This window comes from Diadema antillarum, unplaced genomic scaffold (assembly GCF_040938485.1).
Source record: "Diadema antillarum isolate AM-2024a unplaced genomic scaffold, OU_Dant_1.0 seq00001688_RagTag, whole genome shotgun sequence".
In the NCBI taxonomy this organism is placed as follows: Eukaryota; Metazoa; Echinodermata; class Echinoidea; order Diadematoida; family Diadematidae; genus Diadema; species Diadema antillarum.
In genome coordinates, this window is record NW_027272383.1 from 63,504 (window position 1) to 75,121 (window position 11,618).

Here is an 11,618-nt window from a genome sequence, read left to right on the forward strand (position 1 = left end):
AATTTTTAACAATTTACTTGAAACAAACAATTCATCAGTATGATCAAAAAATTGTGCTCGATTTATAATCCGCAAGGCCTTTTTCTGAACCAAAAATAACGAATCAATTTTAGTCTTTGAGCAATTCCCCCAGGCTAATGTTCCGTAATTCAAGTAAGGTAATAATAAAGTTGTATAAAGAGAATGCAATATTGGCTTTGGGAAGAGATATTTCAGTTTGTGAATAATTCCAACATTCTTGCACAACAATTTACATAAATAATCAACATGTACCTTCCATGAAAGGTTACTGTCAATATAAATGCCTAAAAATTTTGTTGAATCTATTTGATTTAATTGTAAACCGTTCATTAAAACTAAACCTGGAAGAGATTTTATTGTGTTACTGAAAACCATATAATTGGTCTTATTTATGTTAAGCGACAATTTATTTGCCTGAATCCACTCAAACACCAACTTCAGTTCATTATTCAAAGAATCGAGCAAAACATAAGGATCTGAGTGAGAATAAAAGAGACTTGTATCATCTGCGAACAGAAGAAAAGACAGCAGAGAGGATGAGTTACGGAAGTCATTGATGTATAAAATGAATAAAAGAGGACCTAAGAGGGAGCCCTGTGGAACACCACAACAAATCGAGTTTATATCAGATTCATGATTATTTACGGACACAAATTGAGATCGACCGGTAAGATAACTTCTGAACCACTCCTAGGCCTTTCCACGAATACCGTAATGATTTAGTTTATACAAAAGAATTTCGTGATCTATTGTGTCAAAGGCCTTGGAGTAGTCCAGAAACAGACCGACTGTATACGTCTTTGTGTCTATAGCTCTATATCTTATATCATTCCTGTTACATTTACTTGCCCTGACAGCCCTGTGACGCAATGGGCCAGGAAACCACTTATCCTTTCTTGACAAACTGTATGTAGGGAATGCAGGGCAAGTTAGTTTGGGGTGGCCCATGGGGTTCTAGTAGGTCAAATTCGACAAAATACCCCTACGATTATATATGTATTTTAGCATATTCATTTATCTTACCCGTACCTGTTACATTTTAGTTGCCCTGACGGGCCTCTGACGGCATGGGCCAGACAATCACTTGTCCTGTCTTGACAAACTGAATATAGGGAAAGCAGGGCAAGTTAGTTTGGGGTGGCCCATGGTGTTCTCGTAGGTCAAAGATGCCGCAATACCCCTAAAGTCATAATTATTGTATGTATTTCACGATGTTCAACAATCTAACACATTTCTGTTACATTTACTTCCCCTGACTGCCCTGTGACGCAATGGGCCAGGAAACCACTTATCCTTTCTTGACAAACTGTATGTAGGAAATGCAGGGCAAGTTAGTTTGGGGTGGCCCATGGGGTTTTAGTAGGTCAAATTCGACAAAATACCCCTACGATTATATATGTATTTTAGCATATTCATTTATCTTACCCGTACCTGTTACATTTAGTTGCCCGGACGGGTCTCTGACGGCATGGGCCAGACAATCACTTGTCCTATGTTGACAAACTGTATGTAGGGAAAGCAGGGCAAGTTAGTTTGGGGTGGCCCATGGTGTTCTCGTAGGTGAAACTCGCCAAAATACCCCTAAAATCATAATTATTGTGTGTATTTCAGGATATTCAATAATCCTTTATCATTCCTGTGACATTTATTTGCCCTGACAGCCCTGTAACGCCATGGGACAGGAAACCATTTATCCTTTCTTGACAAACTGTATGTAGGGAATGCAGGGCAAGTTAGTTTCGGGTGGCCCATGGGGTTTTAGAAGGTCAAATTGGACAAAATACCCTTACGATTATATATCTATTTTAGCATATTCATTTATCTTACCCGTACCTGTTACATTTTTAGTTGCCCTAACGGGCCTCTGACGGCAGAGGCCAGACAATCACTTGTCCTGTCTTGACAAACTGTATATAGGGAAAGCAGGGCAAGTTAGTTTGGGGTGGCCCATGGGGTTCTCGTAGGTCAAAGTTGTCACAATACCCCTAAGATCATAATTATTGTATGTACATGTATTTTGAGCATATTCAATAATCTTCATCATTCATGTTATACGTTTACTTGCCTTGACAGGCCTCTGACGCCATAGGCTATGAAACCACTTATCATTTCTTGGCAAATTGTATGTAGGGAACGGAGGGCAAGTTAGTTTAGGGTGGCCCATGGGGTTCTAGTATGTCAAAACTCGACAAAACACCCCTACGATTATATATGTATTTTAGCATATTTATATTATCTTACCCGTACAATATGTTACATTTAGTTGCCCTGCCCGGCCTTTGACGGCATGGGCCAGACAATTACTTGTCCTGTCTTGACAAACTGTATATAGAGAAAGCAGGGCAAGTTAGTTTGGGGTGGCCCATGAGGTTCTCGTAGGTGAAACTCGCCAAAATACCCCTAAAATCATAATTATTGTGTGTATTTCAGGATATTCAATAATCTTATATCATTCCTGTGACATTTATTTGCCCTGACAGCGCTGTGACGCCATGGGCCAGGAAACCACTTATCTTTTCTTGACAAAGTGAATGTAGGGAATGCAGAGCAATTTAGTTTGGGGTGGCCCATGGGGTTTTAGTAGGTCAAATTCGACAAAATACCCCTACGATTATATATGCATTTTAGCATATTCATTTATCTTACCCGTACCTGTTACATTTAGTTGCCGGGACGGGTCTCTGACGGCATGGGCCAGACAATCACTTGTCCTGTGTTGACAAACTGTATATAGGGAAAGCAGGGCAAGTTAGTTTGGGGTGGCCCATGGTGTTCTCGTAGGTGAAACTCGCCAAAATACCCCTAAAATCATAATTATTGTGTGTATTTCAGGATATTCAATAATCTTATATCATTCCTGTGACATTTATTTGCCCTGACAGCGCTGTGACGCCATGGGCCAGGAAACCACTTATCTTTTCTTGACAAAGTGAATGTAGGGAATGCTGGGCAAGTTAGTTTGGGGTGGCCCATGGGGTTTTAGTAGGTCAAATTCGACAAAATACCCCTATGATTATGTATGTATATTAGCATATTCATTTATCTTACCCGTACAATATGTTACATTTAGTTGCCCTGCCCGGCCTCTGACGGCATGGGCCAGACAATCACTTGTCCTATATTGACAAACTGTATATAGGGAAAAGGAGGGCAAGTTAGTTTGGGCTGGCCCATGAGGTTCTCGTAGGTCAAAGTTGCCGCAATACCCCTAAAGTCATAATTATTGTATGTAGCAGGATATTCAATAATCTTATATCATTCCTGTTACATTACTTGCCCTGACAGCCCTGTGACGCCATGGGCCAGGAAACCACTTATCCTTTCTTGACAAACTGTATGTAGGGAATGCAGGGCAAGTTAATTTGGGGTGGCCCATAGGGTTTAGTAGGTCAAATTCGACAAAATACCCCTATGATTATGTATGCATATTAGCATATTCATTTATCTTACCCGTACAATATGTTACATTTAGTTGCCCTGCCCGGCCTCTGACGGCATGGGCCAGACAATCACTTGTCCTATATTGACAAACTGTATATAGGGAAAGCAGGGCAAGTTAGTTTTGGGTGGCCCATGGGGTTCTTATAGGTAAAATTCGCCAAAATACCCCTAAGATCATAATTATTGTATGTATTTCAGGATATTCAATAATCTTATATCATTCCTGTTACATTTACTTGCCCTTAGAGCCCTGTGACGCCATGGGCCAGGAAACCACTTATTCTTTCTTGACAAACTGTATGTAGGAAATGCAGGGCAAGTTAGTTTGGGGTGGCCCATGGGGTTCTAGTAGGTCAAAGTCGACAAAATACCCCTACGATTATATATGTATTTTAGCATATTCATTTATCTTACCCGTACCTGTTATATTTAGTTGCACGGACGGGTCTCTGACGGCATGGGCCAGACAATCACTTGTCCTATGTTGACAAACTGTATGTAGGGAAAGCAGGGCAAGTTAGTTTGGGGTGGCCCATGGTGTTCTCGTAGGTGAAACTCGCGAAAATACCTCTAAAATCATAATTATTGTGTGTATTTCAGGATATTCAATAATCCTATATTATTCCTGTGATATTTATTTGCCCTGACAGCGCTGTGACGCCATGGGCCAGGAAACCACTTATCTTTTCTTGACAAAGTGAATGTAGGGAATGCTGGGCAAGTTAGTTTGGGGTGGCCCATGGGGTTTTAGTAGGTCAAATTCGACAAAATACCCCTATGATTATGTATGTATATTAGCATATTCATTTATCTTACCCATACAATATGTTACATTTAGTTGCCCTGCCCGGCCTCTGACGGCATGGGCCAGACAATCACTTGTCCTGTCTTGACAAACTGTATATAGGGAAAGCAGGGCAAGTTAGTTTGGGCTGGCCCATGAGGTTCTCGTAGGTCAAAGTTGCCGCAATACCCCTAAAGTCATAATTATTGTATGTAGCAGGATATTCAATAATCTTATATCATTCCTGTTACATTACTTGCCCTGACAGCCCTGTGACGCCATGGGCCAGGAAACCACTTATCCTTTCTTGACAAACTGTATGTAGGGAATGCAGGGCAAGTTAGTTTGGGGTGGCCCATGGGGTTTAGTAGGTCAAATTCGACAAAATACCCCTATGATTATGTATGCATATTAGCATATTCATTTATCTTACCCGTACAATATGTTACATTTAGTTGCCCTGCCCGGCCTCTGAGGGCATGGGCCAGACAATCACTTGTCCTATATTGACAAACTGTATATAGGGAAAGCAGGGCAAGTTAGTTTGGGGTGGCCCATGGGGTTCTTATAGGTAAAATTCGCCAAAATACCCCTAAGATCATAATTATTGTATGTATTTCAGGATATTCAATAATCTTATATCATTCCTGTCACATTTACTTGCCCTTAGAGCCCTGTGACGCCATGGGCGAGGAAACCACTTATTCTTTCTTGACAAACTGTATGTAGGGAATGCAGGGCAAGTTAGTTTGGGGTGGCCCATGGGGTTCTAGTAGGTCAAATTCGACAAAATACCCCTACGATTATATATGTATTTTAGCATTTGAGCATTTATTTTACCCGTACCTGTTACATTTTAGTTGCCCTAACGGGCCTCTGACGGCATAGGCCAGACAATCACTTGTCCTATCTTGACAAATTGTGTATAGGGAAAGCAGGGCAAGTTAGTTTGGGGTGGCCCATGGCGTTCTTATAGGTAAAATTCGCCAAAATACCCCTAAGATCATAATTATTGTATGTATTTCAGGATATTCAATAATCTTATATCATTCCTGTCACATTTACTTGCCCTTAGAGCCCTGTGACGCCATGGGCGAGGAAACCACTTATTCTTTCTTGACAAACTGTATGTAGGGAATGCAGGGCAAGTTAGTTTGGGGTGGCCCATGGGGTTCTAGTAGGTCAAATTCGACAAAATACCCCTACGATTATATATGTATTTTAGCATTTGAGCATTTATTTTACCCGTACCTGTTACATTTTAGTTGCCCTAACGGGCCTCTGACGGCATAGGCCAGACAATCACTTGTCCTATCTTGACAAATTGTATATAGGGAAAGCAGGGCAAGTTAGTTTGGGGTGGCCCATGGGGTTCTCGTATGTCAAAGTCGTCACAATACCCCTAAGATCATAATTATTGTATGTATTTTGAGCATATTCAATAATCTTAATCATTCATGTTATACGTTTACTTGCCTTGACAGGCCTCTGACGCCATAGGCTATGAAACCACTTATCCTTTCTTGACAAACTGTATGTAGGGAACGGAGGGCAAGTTAGTTTAGGGTGGCCCATGAGGTTCTAGTATGTCAAAATTCGACAAAACACCCCTGTGATTATATATGTACATTAGCAAATTCAATAATTGTAATCATTTCTGTTACATTTACTTGCCCTGACGGGCCTCTGACGGCGTGGGCCAGACAATCACTTATCCTATCTTGGCAAACTGTATGTAGGGAAAGCAGGACAAGTTAGTTTGGGGTGGCCAATGGGGTTCTTGTAGGTGAAACTCGCCAAACTACCCCTAAGATCAAATTTATTGTATGTATTTCAGCATATTCAATAATCTTATATCATTCCTGTTACATTTACTTGCCCTGACAGCCCTCTGATGCCATGGGCCAGGAAACCACTTATCCTTTCTTGACAAACTGTATGTAGGAGATGCAGGGCAAGTTAGTTTGGGGTGGCCCATGGGGTTTTAGTAGGTCAAATTAGACAAAATACCCCTATGATTATGTATGTATATTAGCATATTCATTTATCTTACCCGTACAATATGTTACATTTAGTTGCCCTGCCCGGCCTCTGAGGGCATGGGCCAGACAATCACTTGTCCTATATTGACAAAATGTATATAGGGAAAGCAGGGCAAGTTAGTTTGGGGTGGCCCATGGGGTTCTTGTAGGTAAAACTCGCCAAAATACCCCTAAGATCATAATTATTGTATGTATTTCAGGATATTCAATAATCTTATATCAATCCTGTTACATTTACTTGCCCTGACAGCCCTGTGACGCCATGGGCCAGGAAACCACTTATTCTTTCTTGACAAACTGTATGTAGGGAATGCAGGGCAAGTTAGTTTGGGGTGGCCCATGGCGTTTTAGTAGGTCAAATTCGACAAAATACCCCTACGATTATATATATATTTTAGCATATTCATTTATCTTACCTGTACCTGCTACATTTTAGTTGCCCTGACGGGCCTCTGACGCCATGGGCCAGACAATCACTTGTCCTATCTTGACAAACTGCATATAGGGAGAGCAGGGCAAGTTAATTTTGGGGTGGCCCATCGGGTTCTTGTAGGTAAAACTCGCCACAATACCCCTAAGATCATAATTATATTATCTGTATTTCAGGATACTCGATAATCTCAATCATTCATGTTATGCGTTTACTTGCCCTGACAGCCCTATGACGCTATCGGCCAGGAAACCACTTATTCTTTCTTGACAAACTGTATGTAGGGAATGCAGGGCAAGTTAGTTTAGGGTGGCCCATGGGGTTCTAGTAGGTCAAATTCGACAAAATATCCGTACGATTATATATGTATTTTAGCATATTCATTTATCTTACCCGTACCTGTTACATTTTAGTTGCCCTGACGGGCCTCTGACAAGATGGGCCAGACAATCACTTGTCCTATGTTGACAAACCGTATATAAGGAAAGCAGGGCACGTTAGTTTGGGGTGGCCCATGGGGTTCTTGTAAGTAAAACTCGCCAAAATACCCCTATGATCATAATTATTGTATGTATTTCTGGATATTCAATAATCTTATATCATTCCTGTTACATTTACTTGCCCTGACAGCCCTGTGATGCCATGGGCCAGGAAACCACTTATCCTTTCTTGACAAACTGTATGTAGGGAATGCAGGGCAAGTTAGTTTGGGGTGGCCCATGGGGTTTTAGTAGGTCAAATTCGACAAAATACCCCTACGATTATATATGTATTTTAGCACATTCATTTATATTACCCGTACCTGTTACATTTTAGTTGCCCTGACGGGCCTCTGACGGCATGGGCCAGGCAATCACTTGTCCTATGTTGACAAACTGTATCTAGGGAAAGCAGGGCAAGTTAGTTTGGGGTGGACCATGAGGTTCTCGTAGGTCAAAGTTGCCGCAATACCCCTAAAGTCATAATTATTGTATGTATTTCAGGATGTTCAATAATCTTATATCATTCCTGTTACATTTACTTGCCCTCACTGCCCTGTGACGCCATGGGCCAGGAAACCACTTATCCTTTCTTGACAAACTGTATGTAGGGAATGCAGGGCAAGTAAGTTTGTGGTGGCCCATGGGGTTTTAGTAGGTCAAATTCGACAAAATACCCCTATGATTATGTATGTATATTAGGATATTCATTTATCTTGCCCGTACAATATGTTACATTTAGTTGCCCTGCCCGGCCTCTGACGGCATGGGCCAGACAATCACTTGTCCTATATTGACAAACTGTATATAGGGAAAGCAGGGCAAGTTAGTTTGGGGTGGCCCATGGGTTCTTGTAGGTAAAACTCGCCAAAAATCATAATTATTGTATGTATTTCAGGATATTCAATAATCTAATATCATTCCTGTTACATTTACTTGCCCTGACAGCCCTGTGACGCCATGGGCCAGGAAACTACTTATTCTTTCTTGACAAACTGTTTGTAGGGAATGCAGGGCAAGTTAGTTTGGGGTGGCCCATGGCGTTTTAGTAGGTCAAATTCGACAAAATACCCCTATATTATATGTATTTTAGCATATTCATTTATCTTACCCGTACATGGTACATTTTAGTTGCCCTGACGGGCCTCTGAGGGTATGGGCCAGACAATCACTTGTCCTATCTTGACAAACTGTATATAGGGAAAGCAGGGCAAGTTAGTTTGGGGTGGCCCAAGGGGTTCTCGTAGGTCAAAGTCGCCACAATACCCCTAAGATCATAATTATTGTATGTATTTTGAGCATATTCAATAATCTTAATCATTCATGTTATACGTTTACTTGCCTTAACAGGCCTCTGACGCCATAGGCTATGAAACCACTTGTCCTATCTTGACGAACTGTATATAGGGAAAGCAGGGGAGGTTAGTTTGGGGTTTCCCACTGTGTTCTCGTAGGTGAAACTCGCCAAAATACCCCTAAAATCATAATTATTGTGTGTATTTGTGGATATTCAATAATCTTATATCATTCCTGTGATATTTATTTGCCCTGACAGCGCTGTGACGCCATGGGCCAGGAAACCACTTATCTTTTCTTGACAAACTTAATGTAGGGAATGCAGGGCAAGTTATTTTGGGGTGGCCCATGGGGTTTTAGTAGGTCAAATTCGACAAAATACCCCTATGATTATGTATGTATATTAGCATATTCATTTATCTTACCCATACAATATGTTACATTTAGTTGCCCTGCCCGGCCTCTGACGGCATGGGTCAGACAATCACTTGTCCTATATTGACAAACTGTATATAGGGAAAGCAGGGCAAGTTAGTTTGGGGTGGCCCATGGGGTTCTTGTATAGGTAAAACTCGCCAAAATACCCCTAAGATCATATTTATTGTATGTATTTGAGGATATTCAATAATCTTATATCATTCCTGTGACATTTATTTGCCCTGACAGCGCTGTGACGCCATGGGCCAGGAAACCACTTATCTTTTCTTGACAAAGTGAATGTAGGGAATGCAGAGCAAGTTAGTTTGGGGTGGCCCATGGGGTTTTAGTAAGTCAAATTCGACAAAATACCCCTACGATTATATATGCATTTTAGCATATTCATTTATCTTACCCGTACCTGTTACATTTAGTTGCCCGGACGGGTCTCTGACGGCATGGGCCAGACAATCACTTGTCCTATGTTGACAAACTGTATATAGGGAAAGCAGGGCAAGTTAGTTTGGGGTGGCCCATGTGGTTCTTGTAGGTAAAATTCGCCAGAATACCCCTAAAATCATAATTATTGTATGTACATTTCAGGATATTCAATAATAACATATCATTCCTGTTATACGTTTACTTGCCCTGACAGGCCTCTGACGCCATGGGCCAGGAAACCACTTATCTTTTCTTGACACACTGTATGTAGGGAATGCAGGGCAAGTTAGTTTAGGGTGGCCCATGGGGTTCTAGTAGGTCAAATTCGACAAAATACCCCAATGATGATATATTCATTTTAGCATTAGTATATTCATTTATCTTAATTATTTCTGTTACATTTTTGCCCTGACAGGCCTCTAACACAATGGACCAGGCAACTCCTTGTCCTTTCTTTACAAACTGTATGTAGAGAATGGAGGGCAAGTTATTTTGGGGTGGCCCATTGGGTTCTAGTAGTTTAAACTCACCAAAATACCCCTATGATTATTTATGTATTTTAGTACGCAATTGATTCATCATACTCATTCATGTTACCTTTACTTACCCTTACGGGCCTCTGACGGCATGGGCCAGACAATCACTTGTGCTATCTTGACAAACTATATATAGGAAATTCAGGGCAAGTCTATAGTTTGGGGTGGCCCATGGGGTTCTCGTAGGTCAAACTCGCCAAAATACCCGTACCGTATACTAGATTTGTATGTATTTCAGCATATTCAATAATCTAGTTAATCATTTCTGTTATATTTACTTGCCCTGACAGGCTTCTGATGCCATGGGCCAGGAGAATACTTATCCTTTCTTGACAAACTGCATTGAGGGAAAGCAGGACAAGTTAGTTTGGGGTGGCCCATGGGGTTTTCGTAGGTCAAACTCGACAAAACACCCCAATGATTTTATATGTATATTAGCATATTCATTTATCTTACGCGTGGTAGTTGCCCTGACGGGCCTCTGACGGCATGGACCAGACAATCACTTGTCCTATCTTGACAAACTGTATATAGGGAATGCAGGGCAAGTTAGCTTGGGGCGGCCCATGGGGTTCTGCTAGGTCAATGTCAAGAAAATTCGGCTTTGAGTCTATAGTATGTCCAGTATTTTAGGATATTCATCAATTTAAATCATATCGGTTTCATTTAGTTTTTATTTCAGGTACCACTTTCGGGTTTTGGTGATCTGCTGACAAGCGAGCAAGAAAGTAAAAAGTAAGAAAAAAACAAAACAAAGCAAGATAAGCAAAAATAAAAAACAAAAATGCAAGTAAACAAGTAAACAACCAAACATCCCCCCCCAAAAAAAAGGCCTTTACTTTTCTTTGCTAATGCCGCTTCCACTTTCTGCTGCTGACAAGGGAAAAAAAGGGGGAAAAAACAACAAACAAACGAAACAAAAGAAAACAAAAAACAAAAAACAAACAAATGATGCCACGTCCAGGGAAAAATGTGATTATTGTGTGTTTGTGTGTGTGTTTGTGTGTGTGTTTGTGTGTGTGTTGGGGGAGGTACATGTTTTATGGTTGGCTCTACGCTTTCAAAAGTGGGGGCACTTCATGGTTTCTTCAGCTGACAAGCAAAAAAGAAAAAGAAAAAGAAAAAGGTCTTAGCCCAACCTGTTATGAAAAAAAAAAAGTGGGGAGAGGACCGAGCCCCCCCCCCCCTCCCCCTCTTGTGGGCAACGTTCTTGCCATCTTGTTCTACTTTTTTAGTGGGCGTTTCTACAATTTGGGTCCAAGAAACCAACTTCAAGTTGCGAATGTCGAACGAGGAATAGGCCCCTAAGTAGCCAGATCAGACGCCGTGCGAAGCGGCGTCCCTGTGCGACAGCGACAGGGCTGGGGGTGTTTCATCAACGTTTGTCAGCGCTGACAATTTCAGCAAAATCCTTGGTTTTGATTGGCTGAGATGGTCTGGTCACTGACTGTTACTATGGTGATTCAAGTTGTCAGCGCTGACAAACGTTGATGAACCCCACCCCCCCCCCCCCCCCCCCCCCCCGATGGCGAATATCAAACGAGAAAACAGACGCAGTGATTCGCCGTGCGTCCCCATGCGACAGCGGCAGGGCTGCGTATGGTAACATGCACGAATAAGTAACTAACTTCAGATAGGGTCTGCACTGTAGCGAATATCGAACGAGGAATAAGTAACTAACTTCAGGTGGCGAATATCGAACGAGGAATAAGTAACTAACTTCAGGTGGCG